At 41.2% G+C, this 18,113-nt stretch overlaps 1 protein-coding gene across 1 annotated transcript in view; it reads right to left on the minus strand.

The window, feature by feature from the left end:
* Positions 1–18,113, minus strand: part of LOC143376942 (uncharacterized) — a 137,043-nt gene that overhangs the window by 90,084 nt on the left and 28,846 nt on the right. The window contains exon 2 of the mRNA XM_076827746.1: positions 13,458–14,694. The gene's annotated coding sequence lies outside the window, so the exon portion shown is untranslated. The remainder of the gene's footprint in view (positions 1–13,457; positions 14,695–18,113) is intronic.

Consider the following 18,113-nt stretch of genomic DNA (forward strand, 5'->3'; position numbering starts at 1 on the left):
GAGGAATGAGGAATGAGGAATGAGGAATGAAGAATGAGGAATGAAGAATGAGGAATGAGGAATGAAGAATGAGGAATTAGGAATAAAGAATGAGGAATTAGGAATGAAGAATGAGGAATGAGGAATGAAGAATGAATAAGTTTAAAAAAAATATTAGTGTGTATCCATCACACAAAGCAAAAGAAAAGTGTTAACTAAAAATTGTTACTCCAATCCAAACGATCCTATATACTTAGGTAAGGTGAATGTCCCAATTTCTGCTCATGTCCCCATTTCCGATCATTTCGTATTTTTCTTATTATTATATGCGTTACGCTTGTACTATAGTTGCAACAAAATAATTCTAAATTATTTAAACAATTTATCACAGCATTATACACTTAATTACAAATTACTAATAGTTACACATCTTGAAATATCTTTCTTAAACAGTTTTTGAATTGGTTGATTCATTATTAAAGAATTAATCGATTACTCTGCAAATTTTCATCACAAATAAATTTTTTACACCTTCCTTACGACGAGTTATCTCTTAAACGAGCAGAAATTGGGACACTCACCTTATAAGCTACCAAAGTGCGTAAGTGGCGAGCCTCGAATTACCTAATCCCTCGTTATTTTACTACCAGCCCACCCCTTTACTTCGTCATTCCACATCGCGAGAGTCACTACACACTAAACCTTCCCATACCATGCTTTAATCCCCGACAAAAGAAAACTGACCATTCTACTACCGTTCAAAGCAATGCAACCCACAAACTTGCCAGCAGCGGCCATCGACTACTCATAACTCCGCGAACTGTATTCCCTCCAGTTCCATTCAAAAACCACCCTGCCGCGAAACAGTGCCGTTCAATCCAAAGAACCACCTAGCAGAATCAATATTCGAGGAAACTCGCCCCGTTACAAGACACCCCCCACCCCCTCCGCCTTCCGCGGCCGGCCAATGCATCCCCCATTTCCCCAGAGCGAGCGGAGGATCCTAGAACAAATTCAGACCGCCGTAGGAGCGTGGAAGCGTGCGTGCGGGCGGGCGTCGCGACGCAGGAGCGCGAAGAACACCGGATATGGACTAGACTACAGCCAGACGGCCAGGAATGGAAATCAATACAGTCTCAACACTCGTCGGCTTCTCTCGCCACCCCCTCGTTTCCCAACCTACCCCATTCTAGTTCCGTCTCTCTCGTTCCGCCGCTTTTTATCATCCCCCTCCCGCCAGCCCAGCCACCCCCGTCTCCCCCCCCCCTCCCCAACCCTGCCTTTCTTTCTGGTGGCATCATTGGCTGCCGGAGCAGTTTCCAGGGCCTAACGCAGATTACACGCCGCTCGCACAATGGATCTTGCAGAACCCACCCCTGCTCGGCGCGAGGAGCCCATCGTCCTAACGGCGAGCTTGTCTCCACTCGGAGGCTTTTAAATCTCCGGTGAAAAGACGGGAAAAGGGTTCCGCTGTGGTCCGCTGCGCGGACCCGCTCCACGCTTGTGCGCGTTTTTTAATCGACCGGAAAGGGAATCGATTGTGCCACTGGGTCATGCCGTGATTGCGAGGGATTTATGGGGAGGGGTGGATTTTTTAAGACTCCTGGCACCTCGGGCTGAGATCTCGAGTGGATTTTTGAATTTTTCCTGTGTCGAGATTTCGAGGAATTTTGGGGAGTTTTTAGGAAGTCGAAGGTGAGGTTTGGGTGATCGGTGAATATTTCTGGGGTAAGGGGGAGGGTAAGCACTTAACGACTTACTGAATTTTATAAAACAGGGGACAAATTGACACCTTTAATTTTGAGACTGTGTGCAAAAAATGGGATATTAAGGAGGTGGGTCTTGAGGGGAGGTTCCGGGCTAAAAATCGTTTTTTTTTTATTTTTTTTATTTCATTTTTCGAAGGTTCAACCTTTTAGGAATAAGTGTTTACAAGGATTTTTTGAGATTCCCGAAGTTATAGGCATTTGAGTAAATGCATACTGAAATTTTAAACGCGTTTTTCTCGAAACGGTGTTCTTAAAATCAGTGGAAGCTGTATCTCGAAAAGTTATTATCCGAATCGACTGAAACTTTTTTATTTTGAAGAGCATACTTCTGGCTCGTGGGGAAGCCAGGAATATATTTAAAAAATTGAAAATTTGTAAGTTTTTAATATAGGGAAAAATTATTTCAAACTTCAATTATCGTTATTTTTTTAAAGTCCCACTAAATTATATGCAGTAGCTTTCCTTTAATTCCTAAAGATCACCTATTTTACGGGCTCTAGACCGGAACAGCCCCTTAAGGATTTAAGGATATTCAATAGCCGGTGGAATTTTTGAATTGTGCAGCTAAAATTCATGTGGATGAAAAATAAAGAAAATCAATGAAAATTGAATGAAATCCCTCTGCTTTTTCTTAATGCTTGCAATTTTCTTCGTTTTGCTGGCGATATGGAAATCCATAAACTGCAGAAGAAATTTTCAAAAGAAAGGTTCAAATGCTTCCAAGACTTTTTCTTTAATTTCTAAGAACTTTTACAGAACTCTCAAGCAGATTCGAGAGATAGCGGAGCTCGTGGATGATTTACAGCAGCGTGATCAGAAGAACCCAAGATCCTCGCAGGTTTTGGAATAAAAGGAGCGAATACTATAGTTCTTTTGAATCGAGAAACATGCGCGAAGTGATTCGCCCATTCGTGACAAGTAGAGCACGAATTGAAGGAAAGTCGTGCACGCGCGGGCTTCGTGCTGGCAGCCACGAAGAAAACACTTCGCGAAGGAAAACGAGAGTAGATTCTTACGTCGCGAGTCAGACGTTCTGACGAGTTCGCTCGTGAACGTAATCTTGCAGCATTCAATAAGTTGAAGTAAGCATTGAGAATTGCTCAACGGGGACGTACCATTTTGTGTAATACACTACTATTCGTGGAACATTTCTCTTTGTATGTGATTTAACCCTTGAGTAAATCGAGGACCGCATACTCTTGAGGAAAAAATGGTGTATGTTTTAATACTTGAACTAAAAGAAAGGTTTGTAAATGAAACAGATAATTTAGAAATTCTCCTGTTCGCCAAAGTTATGGAGAACTAATTGTATGAAGCTTCTATCATCTTAAGAATTCAGTTTCTGATATTAAGAACGCAGTATCTTCAGATGCATCGGTAGTAAATAATACTAAATATATTTACCGAAAATAATTGCGAAGAGTTTCATTAATTGGAGAATATACTTTCTAAAAAAAGAATATAATACTCTGGAATTCATTAGAAATCGGAGATAATAGAATGCACATCCTATTAGGACCAGAAAGTCCTCCCTTCAAAATTGTGATTGTTGTAAAAATCTTGTAACAATTCTGGATCTCAGAGCCTGAGTGTATTAAGTCCACTTTTTTTAAAAAATAGCATTTTACATGTTTCTGAAAGAGTGAAAAATTTGATACAGGAAACCTGTAGAATGTTATTTAAAAAAATGGACTTAATACATACTAGCTTATGATTGTTATAAAAATTAATAACTCTGGATCTCAGAGCCTGAGTGTATTAAGTCCACTTTTTTTAAAAAATAACATTTTACATGTTTCTGAAACAGTGAAAAATTTGATAGAGGAAACCTATGGACAGTTATTTAAAAAAAAAAGTGGACTTAATACACTCTAGCTCTGAGGTCCAGAATTATTCTAATAAGAAAACGTTCCCAACCCGAAAATTCAGAATTTAATAAAACTTCATGTGGATTTATATCACATTGGTGTATGCAAGCAGCATTTTTTTCTGCAGAAATTCACTCTAAAATCAGCCCTTAAAGTTGTGGCGTTTTTAAAATATTTTTTCTTTAATATAAATTTGTAATAGTGGGAAATAGAACAACATTATAAATATAAGAATTGTTGAGTCGTCATGCTGTACCTAAAGAAAAATATAGTTACATTATAAAAGCGAAAACACGCGAAGGTCTCCCCCTTTCAGGAAAAAAATTCCTCCCTGTACAATTTAATGTGTTCTACACTCACGCGAAATTTCATTAAATTCGGAACGATGGGGTTGGGTCGTTTCCTCGAAAGCCACGGAATTAAAAAGAAGTCACATGGAGAAAAAAAAACTGTAGCACGAGACGATGAATCAGGGTTCCAGGAATTCGTCACGGGAAAGTCACGCGAAGGTAAAGGAAGGGTGAGAGCGAAGATAAAGGCGAATCGTCGCGGGAAGAGAGCGAGGTAGTGGCGCGATGGATGAAGCGATTCAAAGGTTTCCGTTGTTAAAACCAGATAACGAAGTCCAAACATGGACTTGCGCCGGTGATTTCAGATGGAGACCGTTTCGCGATCCTTTTACGGCGCGGTTGCTTTGTAACGCTTGTGTAAGTATCGCGTACGCGTCGCTTTTGCGCGTAGCTAAGGCGCGCTGAATCTTAAAATTTAGAAATAAATTTTTAAATAACGCGGGAATGAAATGAGGGACTGAGTTACCGGGCAGATGAGTTTGATTGGGCAGCTGGAAGAGTTTCGATCTTCGGAAGATCTAAAGGAAGAAGAGCAAGTGTGGTAGAATGGTGGACTGTTAGGGTTCCAGCAGGTCCAAGAAGTACATACGCTGTTGGATTACTGGGAGCACTGTATTTTGTAAATCCGAGTGGTTTATGGTGGCTTTTAGGTCCTTGATGCTATGTAGATCTAAGAGACTAGGACAACTCGTGGATATACTAGCCCAGAAGGTCTTCTGGGTCTACTAGTCCACGAGGACTCCTAGATCGACTGCAACAGGAGAACTCCTAGATCAGGTCCGTCCAACTTTTGCTGTTGCCTTCGAAGAGCAACAGCGGGTGGTGCGAGCGAAGGTAAGAGCAACGGTTGTGCCCCACTATGGGGACCTTTCGTTCTTGAGGGGCGCGAGGGGCCTGGCTTGGTGCCTTGAAGAGCAACTCGCGGTTGCTCGTGCGAGCAAATCCCTGAACAGGCCTGTCCTAGATCTACTAGTCCAGGGGAACTATTAGATCTACTAGTCCATGGGAGCTGTTAGGTTTACTAATGTAGGGGACCCATATCTACTAGCACACGAGAACGCCTAGATCTACTAGCACAAGAGAACTCCTAGATCTACTAGACCAGGGGATCTATGAGATCTTCTAGTCCAGGTGAGCTGCTAGGTCTATTAGTGCAGGAGAACTAGACAAGAGTTCTCTCTACTAGAACAGGAGAACCCCTAGATACACTAGTACAAGAGAGCTCCTAGATCTACTAGTACAAGAGAACTCCTAGATCTACTAGACCAGGGGAACTATGAGATCTTCTAGTCCAGGTGAGCTGCTAGGTCTATTAGTGTCAGAGAACTAGATCTCTCTACTGGTACAAGCGAACTCCTACATCTACTAGTGCAGGAGAGCTCCTTGATCTACTAGTCCAGGGGAACTGTTAGGTCTACTAGTGCAGGAGAACTGGATCTGCTGGCCCAGGAGAGTTTCTAGATCTACTAGTTCAGGGTAACTCCTACATCTACAAGTCCAGGAGAATTTCTAGATCTAGTAGTCCAGGGGAACTCGTAGATCTACTAGTGCAGGGGCACTCCTAATTCTACTACTCCACGAGTTCATTTATATCTACTAGTCTGAAGAATCCTCCCAGGTGTAGCACTCCCATGATCACCTACATCCAACACTTCCACACGATTTCCTAGACCTAGTATTCCAGTAGTAGGTAACTTAACTCAATCACCCATATTCACCACGCCAATACCAATATCACCTCCATCAAATAGCACCCTGAGACCTCATACTTAACCCACACCTTGCATACCCACTAAACTACATAAATACCAAACAACACTACCAACAACAAAATTACCCCAGCTCTATCAGATCCACCATACCGATCCCAGTCACTGAAAGCCCCCCAGAAACAAAGTCCCCGTCCCGACCCGCTACAACTCAATCCTCCGCGAGCGCAGCCATTCCCAAGGGCATTCCCGTGCACCTTGCCCCCTTAGACAAAACGGCAGGAATCAAGGGCGAGGTCGCAACGCAGGGGTTCGGCTAAGAATTCGATACGCCGGGGGGAGGTGGGTCGAATCGACGAAGGGTGACAGTGGCCGCGCGGCATGTGGTCGAGAGGCACGGTGAACCAGATATTCGAATGGCACCGGGCAGGCCCGCCGCAGCGGGAGCAGGGGTGCCGCCAGCTTGCCTGTGGGGGAAAGGGACTCCGGGTATACGAGGTAGTGGGTATACAGCGGAGATATCCAGGTCACAAAACAAGTGTCGCAACCGAGAGGGCACGCTGGCACGCTCCTGTGAATACACTTGCTGTCTGTCACCGTCTGATTTCGACTCCCACAGGCTACGGCTTCCCTGCCTGCAACCTGACGCGACCGTGCCAGTCAAGTGGACTATCGATCGACCATGTCCCTGTGATGGACCCTGCTCGATATTGGGGGGGGGATGCACCGGGCAGGTGCCTCTTGGAATCCTGTTGAATGAGGATTATCGCCGAGGGGTGGGACGAAGGTGCCTTTATCATCGTGATTAAGCTTTTTGTGTGATCAGGAGTACGTGGGGTAGGCTCTGGTAGAATTAGGGAAGGGCTCTTTGTGGGAGACTGAGTCAAAAGGAGAAAATTGTTTTTTTTTTATTCCATTGGCAAATGTGCTGAGGATGTGGTAAATCTTAGGGGAAGATGTAAGAGTGCAGGATTGCTGCGTCTGACTACTATTTGCTTTTGATTCTTGGGGGGAGGACAGGTTGAACAGGTACCTTGGGACGAAATGTGAAAAGTAATAGGTATTCAGCTGTATTTATAAAATGTTACAAACTCAAAATTGAAAAAATTTAGGTGCAGATACCAGATCCTGGTGTCCTCAACTCGGTATAAAAATTTAAAAAAAGGTAAGTGAATTTATTATATTTATTAATGTTTACCTGGTAAGTGGTTTACAGTCTGATATTGATATATCGCGAAAATATAATGGCGACGACGACGTAAAATCGAACGATTGACCGAGAAGTTGGCGCAAGATCACGAATAGTCTTCGTGGGACGCAGAAGCAATCGAAGCACGTGTGAGCCCTCTATGACCAGAATTTCAATGAGCTTTCGCTAACTGTAAAACTAAACACTTATTTCTTTTGTTGCGATATTTGTCGAGCTACGGTCAATCTACAATCGAGTCCCACCCGATAATCCCTGGCGACATTTCCTCGAGGAAAATAAGGGGGAAATGTTTTCCACGAATTAATAGCATTAAACGACGAAGGGGAGATACAAAATTTCCTTTGTCACTTCAGAATTCACCTGTAATCTGTGAAATTGCATAATAAATTAAATTTCGTAGCAAGTAGAGGATCTGGATTAATATATAGTCAGAAGAAAACACATGACTATCCACAGGAAAACTCATACAAGTAATAGCTACAACAGCACGCAATACTGCAGCGAAAGAAGTCACCAATATTCGCAAAATAATTCATCGCAAAATGTAAAAAGTATTTTAAACAAAAAATATCCCCAGTCTTCTTACTTTCCCTACGTGCCCTCGGACCTAACTATGCACACTTTCTTGTTTCGATAATAATTAATAGAAGTGGCGATTTATTTTCTCACAGTATTCTGCAGTGTCCAAGTTATCGCAATTTATGTTTAAAGAAATAATGATTTTGGTCAAAGCAATTTCGTTTGTTTATAATTTTTATCTCGAATACTAATGATTGGATAAAAAAACTGTAAATAGAAAAATGGTGTGTCGTGGCGAGCTTTACAACGCTATATTTTTTAAAATACAGTTTAACAACATTTAATTTACCAATATTTCTTAACGTTTGGACAATAATTTTCCCCATTTTCGAGCGCTTAACCCCTTATTGCATTCGAACCCTCAATCGTTCATGTCATGAACAATACAGTGAAGTTCACTGAACCTTGTTTCTTTGCGGATGGACTAAACTGTTCAAACTTAATTGTCTCAATAAATCTCTTTTGCAGCATTCCTTGTTTTCTTCAGTCACCCTTGAATTATTCCACCCAGAGCAGGCATCCTAATACTTAGGTACAAAGGCTATGTACATTTAAATAACCCAACCACCCACTGGTCAACAAATAGCCACGCGCCATAAAGAGCAGAGGCAAGAAGCTCGATAAAATCTTAGAGGAGCAAGACTATACGGTAGCAAAGCTGAAAGGCAGGGAGTATCGACAGGGCCAGGCGGCCGGGCACCAGCGGGCTTCTTAGAAAGCTCTTAAAATGCGAATAGCGTGGCCGTGAACGACAGAGCGATACTCGCGGAGACGACGGCCACGGGAAATTCGTCACGTATAATGCCGGACAATGACTCTCTGCTACCCGCCAGCCAAACGACTGACTCGCCAAGGTATCCGTTAGCTCCCTACGATGAAGAACCATCGAACGCAACCTACCGCGGAGCACCGGCGACGCTGATGCACTCCTTGCGCCTCGATATCTAATAACGCTGCGGATTCATCGGTTTTTCCATCCACGACGGGGCGATTACTCCGCAGGAACGACCGGCCTTGTCGCCATCGCAATTTGCGCGATACTCTGAACAGCAAGAAATGAATTGCAACTAGGTGCCCTTCTTGCGACTTGTCCGCTGAATTCTCGAGTCTAGATTTTCTGCTGATTTTTCTGCTGCTCTTCTGGGGGTAGCAAGCTTCTTAGGAGACGTGTAATGAGGATTTAATGATAGACTGCAGGGCAGGTTGAGTCTTTGGGAAAAAGTGGGGCGTTTTGTTTGACCCTTAACTGGTATACTGTTTTTGGCAAACGTGGCTGGTATACCGGGGTCGCGGCTGACCCGAAATAAAAAAGGGCACAGAAATTTGTAAAGTCGACACTAGAGCAACCTCTATGAATATTTTTTGTTCTTAGGTAATGTGTAAAATAATAGAAACCTAGGAAGTTAAACTAGTATTGTAAAATTAATTAGAAGAACAGTTTACAAGCTTAGGCAACCTAAAATTTTGCTGCGAACTTTGCGCGCCTGGGGTCAGGAGTGACCCCAAGACACCAGTTAAGGGGGAGCCTGGTGTGGCGGATCGAAGAAATTGATTTTTTTTTTTTGCATAAATCAATAGTTGAACATCACGACAATATGTTCCCAAAACAGCAGAACGAAATTCGAAAAATTAAAGCGGATATAGCCGGCTTTGCTACGGAGCGCCAGGCTACCACAAAAGTTTAAATGCGTTTTTCTCGAAACGACAGTTTTACACTTTGCGGGCAATGTAACTCAAAAAATATTCAACCAATCGACTTGGCCTTGTGCAGGGATATTTGTGAACATTTTCTTCGTAGTACTAAGTTATTAGTATAATGATATTGTTTAAACAAATAACTTTTTTTTAGATTTCGTTGGAAACAGTGAACTTTTTATTCAAGAGGCCGCCATTTGTTCATTTTGCATCTTTTAAGTTTCAAATTTCTTCATTCTGTGCGTACACTCATAAACTAAAGGAAAATTGTTCGATTTTTGGTTTCAGATGAAACCAAAAGACGCTACGTTGCCCGCAGTGCAATAATTGCGTCGCCAACGGACTGGGCATAACTTTGTTATTTGCCGCTCTTTTTTAATAAAATTTTTTTCTTATATACCTTAACCTGTTAATACAATATCCTGAAAGTTTCAGAAAGATCTATCAAATACTTTCTTTAAAAAAAAATCCCGAAAAATGCCTCGATTTTTTTTTAGTTACACCAGGCTCCCCCCTTAAGGGTTAAGGGGGAGCTTCGCGTAAATCCCTAAAATGAAGCCCGATGTTTGGAAATTTTTTACAAAGGACTCGTTTACTCTAACTCGTTCAAACTTTCAGGATGACTTAGTATCTACATATTTTAAAAAAGGGTAAAAAAAACTCCATGGAAAAATCGTCAATATTGACATATTGTACTTAATACGTCACCGTACAAAAGAAAAACGTATCTCACATTTTCAATGTATTTTTGTACAAGCCATCGCATTCATGAGCGTCCGGGGGAGGTGCAAGAGTGGTATTTCCCCTCCCCTGGCTTTTGAGCAAAATCGTTTATTTTTAAAACTGATATTTATTAAGTTCATACCAAAGCAAGGAAATATTAGTAAATTTCGGTTTTAACTTTTTAATTAAATTGGCACTACAAACTGGGTTAAAAAAAAACAATAGGAGTATATTTTTCTCTGCCATCATCCCAAAGTGGCCCCCCACCCCTGGAAAAATCTCCCGACGCCCTTGATCACGTTTTACCCTACTGAACCACGAAACACGGTCCCATATTTGATTCCCCAATTTTTTTAGTCTAGCAGAAGAAGGGACGTAATATTTTTTCACCTAATTTTCAATATCAGTAGCCTAAAAAAACGATATTAACACCTAAGAATTAGAATGCTTTGCCGGCCATTTTGGTGGTATATATACATAAACTTTAAATAAATAAAATTTACAATTTCAATGGAAAAATCCCGGCCCTCTAAAATTCAAAAATATTACATAATGAAGGGGAGTTGGAGATGGGGTTGGAAAATAGAATCTTACTAATTCTTATACTTGCGGAGGGAGGGGGTAGGAAATCGGCAAAATTGCCCTCGCGTAATTTAAAAATGGCCCCAAATCTGAGCTCCTCAGCAAAAATAATTATCCACCCTCCTGCAGAATCGAAACCAAAAAATCTCTCCGGAAAGGTCGTCGACCTCGAACTCGCGCACAGCGAAATCCGCGGCTGCTTAATTAATTTCGCAGAAAAAATCGGCCGGGGCGCAGGCTCGTCATCCGGTCGCAGCCCGAAAAGTAAGGCTACGAGGATATCGAACCGTGCCTCGTACGTGAATTTCATATCGAGGGGCCCCGAATGATCGTGAAACGAGACGAGTGAAAGTGAACGGCCGGCGTCGAATGTCGAGCAACGATCGTAAAAGAATTCCGCAGGATAATTTACGCCGAACGGGGAACGAAGATCGACGCGTACGATAAACAACCCGCGAGAAGGTATCGGGCCACCTTTCACTGCGGAGCAACGCGGAGACTGTTGCCGCGCGCGCGCGGAACGCCGATGCATTTTCGTCCACCGAGGGTGCTAATTATCCCTGGGAGAATGAAGATCCGCGCGGCCAGATATCGCCGGTAAAAGTTTCCGCTTTCCGGATCGCGGATCAAACGACTCGCTAATGAAACGCCTATCGGTACGAGAAAGCGATCCGATGGGATCTCGCGCGTGAGAAAAATCCTGCGTCGATACGTCGCTCGCCACGCTCGTGCGAAGACCTGGATGTTGCGAGAATACGAGGGGAAGGATTTCGTTCGAGGAGTGGCAGAGCGTGGTTGGAAGATCCTGCGCGGTTGGTAAGAGGACTGTGGATTATTGTTGGGGGTTGGAGTTATGGATTGGGAGCTTTTTTAAGGGGTCATGCTCAGTCAGGAGGCTGAAACAAAGGGTGGTTTTTGGAAATTTTTTACTCAAAAGCTATAACACATTTCTCAGAAAATCTTTTTTCCTTTTAAGGATTGCATCTAGTACCGTGCATCGTATTTTTTTTATTTAGAAATATTTATTAATAATTGAGTTATTGTGTATCAGTCGAAGGTTGTCTAAAAAAAAGGCTTCTGTGGTGAACACTGCTGCTCGAAAGTTGATGATGTAAAATAAAAAATTTGAAAGAATTTAGTTATTATATTGTATTGTCTAGTATCTGAACGAAGGTTTTTTCGAAATATTGAGTTGGGAAAAAATGGCTGATGTTTAAAGTAAAGGTTTTAATTTTTATCAGAAATCCTGCCTGATTTTCGTCAATTAAAAGAAAACTAAGCATCGGATAAAAAATCCTTCGTTCAGATGCTAGATGATATAATATGATAAGTAAATTCTTTTGAATTTTTTATTTTAGATGATCGACTGTCGAGCCGCAGTGGTCACCGCAGAAGCCTTTTTTTGAGAGAACCTTCGAGTGATGGACAATAAGTTAGTTATTGATAAATATTTTTAAATAAAAAAAATACGATGCATGGTACTAGATGCAATCCTTAAAAGGAAAAAAGATTTTTTGAGAAATGTGTTATAGCTTTTGAGTAAAAAATTTCCAAAGACCGCCCTTGTTTGGCCTCCTGATATCTGGAATTAGAAATAAAAGGGTAACTTTGAACATTTTTTTTTCATTGAAAATACTTTTTCAATTCAAATTCTTTGTGTGCAACTTAAAGTGCATACTTTAATGTAACAATTGTGTAAATTTAATTGGATTCTTAAGAATATTGAATATGTAACAGAGTTTTTTCTCAAAATGGTACTTTCAGAAACGGTAACCAATATTTAACTAGTGGACCGATTCAGTTGAAATTTGCAAGAGAGGTTTTTGATAGAATTATTTAGTTTTTGATGTAGGATTTTTTTTAAACGTCGTAGTTCACTATTTTAATTTTTTTTACTGCAAAAGCACACATCTGTATCCACAAGGCACCATTTTGCGGAAATTGATATTTTCAAAACCGGCTACGGCAAAAACTAAGTAGATTCTTTTATCCATTTTAAGAGAATTTTTTTTGTTTCGGATAAAATGTATCGGAGATATTTTGGTTACCGCGGAAGCTGTTCTGGCAGAAACTTGTTATTGCATTTTCAATCTTCTTAGTTTTCAAATTAAATTTACACAATTGTTACCTTCAAGTAGGTATTTATTTTTAAGATACAAATAATGATTTTTAAATTAAAAAATTTTCAGTGAAAAAAAATTCCCAAATTCACCCTGTTTTTTCTAGTCTTTGTTGCAAGTAGGAATTTGGAATACTTTTTAATTGAATTATATTTTTAAGAAGCAGTGTTCAAATTCTGTTGGAATTAGAAAGAATAATGTCAGAGCTTATAGAGCTACTTTCTTTGTTGCTCTGAGTAGTCTGAACACTCTTGCTGATCGACGATTGAATAGAAATTTTGATATAATTATTACTGAAAATTAAGGATGAATTTCATTGAAAATTTTAGCCAAAAGTATAATCAATGTCCAAGACACTAATAAGTATTTTTCCTGCGATGAAAACCAGTCAGAAATGGCAATGGTGTATTTCTATCGCAAATTCAGTTGAATCGCTCCTACCATTTATTTTATTTTGTCAATATATTTCACATTTAATCTTTGATCATAAACTTCTTTGAACACTGTTAGGGGCCAGCAAGAATATTAAGAACAGCCAGGCCGAAGAAGAAGCAGGTAAACATGCAACAGCACACGCTATAGTCAGAACAGAATCAAGTGGCGTTCAAGAGCACTCATAGGCGGTGTCCCCACCACTCCACTCGACAATCCCTACTCCTGCCTCCTCGCGCATGCGCACGCGCCTGCTCCACAAGAAGCACGCTACCGGCACCGTAGTCTCCTCAGCGACCACTTAATTATAAAGAAAATGCTCTCCCTCGTCAAAATCAATATAGAACCAGCATTCAGTCCCGCAAATTAAATAAATTCTCCGCTCCTTAATGAACACTTCATCCCCTCCTCAAATTAAATATTAAAAAAAACTCTTCATACCTCGATCGTATATGTAGAACAGGCCCCGCAATCGCTGAGTAGATTAACCGCAAAGTACACTAGTCGTAGCGCGTATAGAATTTTCCTTAAGCGTACACGCTCTGTTGTACGGTCTCTTCGTTTGTCTCCTATCTTCCATCCGCCCCTCTTCCTCTAGTATCTACTATTGTTGCCGTCGTTATTTAATTATTATTCTCTTTGCCCTTAGCCGTTATTACTATCGGTGTCCGCTACTATTATATATAAATTATCCTTTATAAATATATCTGTGTCTGCAGGTACTTCGCTGTCCTGGTTCGTAGAGTCGATTTAAAAGGTTCTCTGGGGTGGTTGGGCGTTCGGATTAGAAGGGTTGGGTGTGCGGGTTCGGAGGTACCGTTAGCAACGTGGATTTCCTGATAAAATCTCTCGGCGCGCGCCTCGCTGGATCCTCCGAGTGCGCTCGCGTATGCTGAAGAGTCGCAGGTCGCCGTTTTTCATTTACTTGTTCTGAACAGGAGACTTTTATCCTCTGGTGACTATATAGATCCGTTATTCCCTTAAATTTGTCTCTCTCCTCTGTCTGTATATATGTATATATATATATATATAATATTTATATATAACGTCGTTATTATTATTCTGCTTTTTTTTCAATAATATTATTTGTATTATTATTATTATTACTCTTATTACTCTTAGTATTATTATTATTATTTGTAGTTGCGTTTTCTTCGGAGGGGCCTAGGCACTATTGCGCTGCGAAAGAGGTTTAAGTTTGAAGGTACTTGTTCGTACGAGGTATATGTTCTCAAGGTAGAAGTTTTAAAACGTAGGAGCGATACAGCGAGCCAGCTGGAGAATGTCTTGTCCGCCGGGGAAGGGACCACTTTTCAAGGTTCTCCAGGCTTTTTCCACCCTTTCTCTCCGCCTCCCTGCTCCTCCAGCTAAGCTAGCGTGTTCCACGATCCCCTAAGAGCTCTCTCCGCTATTCCTCCGTCACTCCCCTTCTCCTTCTTCTTCTTCTTCTTCTTCGGCTTCTTCTTCTTCTTCTTCTTCCTCCTTCTCTTCTTCGTTTTCTTCTGAATGGTGAGCCTTTTACTTGACGATCGATGGCCAGGCCCTCTCCGCCACGGTAGGGACTCTCACGGAAGGTCAGAAGTCGTTATCACCTCCTCGAGCTTTCCCACTTGCTAGCCACATCGCCCTGGGCCCTGCAGCCGCCCTCCTCCCGCGGACACTCAACCTCCACCACCATCTGGAACACAGAAACGGGGCGGTTTTAGGACGCACGACGCTCTCCGGCAGGCTCAACCGAATTTCCCTCCTACCTCTGCCGACCCGCATCGAGTGGTCGCGTTTGCCGCGATAGCCGCGCTTTCCGGTGCGCGCGCGCGCGCGGCTAGTATTCGTTAAGAGATCGAAGACGCCGGCGACAATTCACGGATTTTTTAAATTCGCCCCGCTGTCCCGGGATATGGAATTTAGTTGGCGTTGTAACCTCTGTTTGTCCTCCCGCCTAACTTCCGCTCGTAATTCGCTAAACGGCAGCTAGTTTCCCCGTATATTTCGACGCGCGAGCTGCACCCCCGTCGCCCCGGTCGAAAGGAAACGAGGCGGAAACGTAATATCTTTGAAAACGGAATGGTACGTGTTTGCGTCAGGATCGCGGGGCACGCCGCTCTTAATGCGCGTGCATTTCTCTCGGCAGCCGGAAAATTAATTTTCCGCGGACACGGGGAGCGGACTGGCGCGCGGCAGCCGGCCGTCTGAAACTCTCAAACGATCCGCATGGAAACATGGCCGGAGTTTATGAATTTTTAACGACTAGAGAATCGTGCCCTGCGACGGCTGAATTTCTTCCGAGGATTTCTCTTAACGCTGCGCCTGCAAAGCTACTAGTGTACGGGCTGTCCTCGCGTAACCTGAACTTGGGCTTGGATATTGATCCCGCTTCGAGATGGCATCGCTTCATTTGCTGCGGCGCACCTAAGTTTCATCTAATCTAGGCCTGAACCACTGAAAAGTTGAATTCAAGGATATCCCAAGTTTGACTTGAAGCTAATATATGTGTATGCACTACCACAAATCCAAGCGAAAGCTATTTATCACTCAACTGGACCCTGAAGAGCTACAACTGAAGCCTTACTGGAACCAATATCTGTGCTCAGCGGATCCAAATTATTATTATTTTCTGCAGTTTCACGAGCTTATTATTATTATTATTTTGTGCAGTTTCACGAGATCCTTATTATTATTATTATTATTTTATGGAGTTTCACGAGCTTATTATTATTATTATTTTGTGGAGATTTAAGAGGTTCTTCTTCTTCTTATTATTATTATTATTATTATTTTGTGGAGTTTTAAGAGGTTCTTCTTCTTCTTCTTCTTCTTATTATTATTATTCTTATTTTGTGGAGTTTTAAGAGCTTCTTCTTCTTCTTCTTCTTCTTCTTATTATTATTATTATTTTATGGAGTTTCACGAGCTTATTATTATTATTATTATTATTATTATTATTATTATTATTATTATTATTATTATTTTGCGGAGTTTTAAGAGGTTCTTCTTCTTCTTCTTCTTATTATTATTATTTTATGGAGTTTCACGAGCTTATTATTATTATTATTATTATTATTATTATTTTGTGGAGTTTTAAGAGGTTCTTCTTCTTCTTCTTCTTCTTATTATTATTATTATTTTTATTTTGTGGAGTTTTAAGAGCTTCTTCTTCTTCTTATTATTGTTATTATTACTTTCTGGAATTTTACGAAGTTCTTCTTCTTCTTCTTCTTCTTCTTATTATTATTATTTTATGGAGTTTCACGAGCTTATTATTATTATTATTATTATTATTACTTTCTGGAGTTTTACGAAGTTCTTCTTCTTCTTCTTATTATTATTATTATTTTATGGAGTTTCACGAGGTTATTATTATTATTATTATTATTATTATTATTATTATTATTATTATTATTATTATTATTTCATGGAGTTTCACGAGGTTAATATTATTATTATTTTGTGGAGTTCCACGAGCTTTTTATTATTATTATTATTTTATGGAGTTTCACGAGGTTAATATTATTATTATTTTGTGCAGTTCCACGAGCTTTTTATTATTATTATTATTTTGTGTGGTTCCATGAGCTTATTTTTATTATTATTAACGGGAAAACCCTTTGGTCCCAATTACCAGTCCCAAGTTGGGCCTAGCACGGATCTCTGGCATTTGTGAAATATTAAATAAACCAGAATTTTCTACTAATTGCTTTCCATTGTGGAATTATTATCGATACAAGCCGCGCGAAAGAAAAATTCTGCATATTTCTCTATAGAAATATTGAAGGCGCATTAAACAAATATCGACCGCGCAGCGACATCCAAAAGTAGCATCACGGTTACGGCATCTTACATAACCACGTTATTCAATAGCATTCCCAGTGGAATGATAGATAGAAAAACTCGCTGGGCAACTTTTACTAGGCTTGCCAATAGCATCAGCGGCGTAAACTGCCACTCCACCAATGCACAGGACACGCAGCTTATCACGATCCTCGAGCGGAGATAGTGCTGGACAGTGATGCTCCCTCCATCCAGATGATGATAGAATAAATATGATTGTACCTGACAGGTGAGTTTCAGCCGCTATAACTAATACAAATGGCTAATCAACTGGCTAGACTGCATTTCTACCTTATAACTTGTGTACTCGCTGAGCATAATTGAAAAGTGGAGAAATACTCGACACCGAATTCGAAACTGATTACCAATGTATACGCGCGTCCATAAGTCACCGCGTTAAATATTCTTCACCACTTGCATTACCACGCTGTGGCTCAAATATGCGCTCATTCTCGGCTTTGGCGCCAAAATTGGTAAAAGCAGACGTCGCGATGCGATTGAAGAAGGGCCAAATGTAAAAAATGGCACTTTCGACTAATTGGCGCTGGAAATTTTGCAAAATCGCGAACGAAAGAGATAGAGAGAGAGTAGCGAACGAAAGAGATAGAGAGAGAGTAGCGAACGAAAGAGATAGAGAGAGAGAGAGAGAGAGAGAGAGTAGCGAACGAAAGAGATAGAGAGAGAGTAGCGAACGAAAGAGATAGAGAGAGAGAGTAGCGAACGAAAGAGATAGAGAGAGAGAGAGTAGCGAACGAAAGAGATAGAGAGAGAGAGTAGCGAACGAAAGAGATAGAGAGAGAGAGAGTAGCGAACGAAAGAGATAGAGAGAGAGAGTAGCGAACGAAAGAGATAGAGAGAGAGAGAGTAGCGAACGAAAGAGATAGAGAGAGAGAGTAGCGAACGAAAGAGATAGAGAGAGAGTAGCGAACGAAAGAGATAGAGAGAGAGTAGCGAACGAAAGAGATAGAGAGAGAGAGTAGCGAACGAAAGAGATAGAGAGAGAGAGAGTAGCGAACGAAAGAGATAGAGAGAGAGAGTAGCGAACGAAAGAGATAGAGAGAGAGAGAGTAGCGAACGAAAGAGAGAGGAAACAAGGGAATTTTGACGATCGAGGAATGATTGCACCCCATACAAGGGTGCCTCAAAATTCTTCAAGTGTTTAGGGCCCCCAAAGGTCTTAATCCGGCACTGGTATGATATCGCGCTGAACAATATTCATTTACTAATATTTCAAAGAATCCATCAGCTTTACTTCCCACGCGACAACTG

This window comes from Andrena cerasifolii, chromosome 15, assembly GCF_050908995.1.
Source record: "Andrena cerasifolii isolate SP2316 chromosome 15, iyAndCera1_principal, whole genome shotgun sequence".
Classification (NCBI taxonomy): domain Eukaryota; kingdom Metazoa; phylum Arthropoda; class Insecta; order Hymenoptera; family Andrenidae; genus Andrena; species Andrena cerasifolii.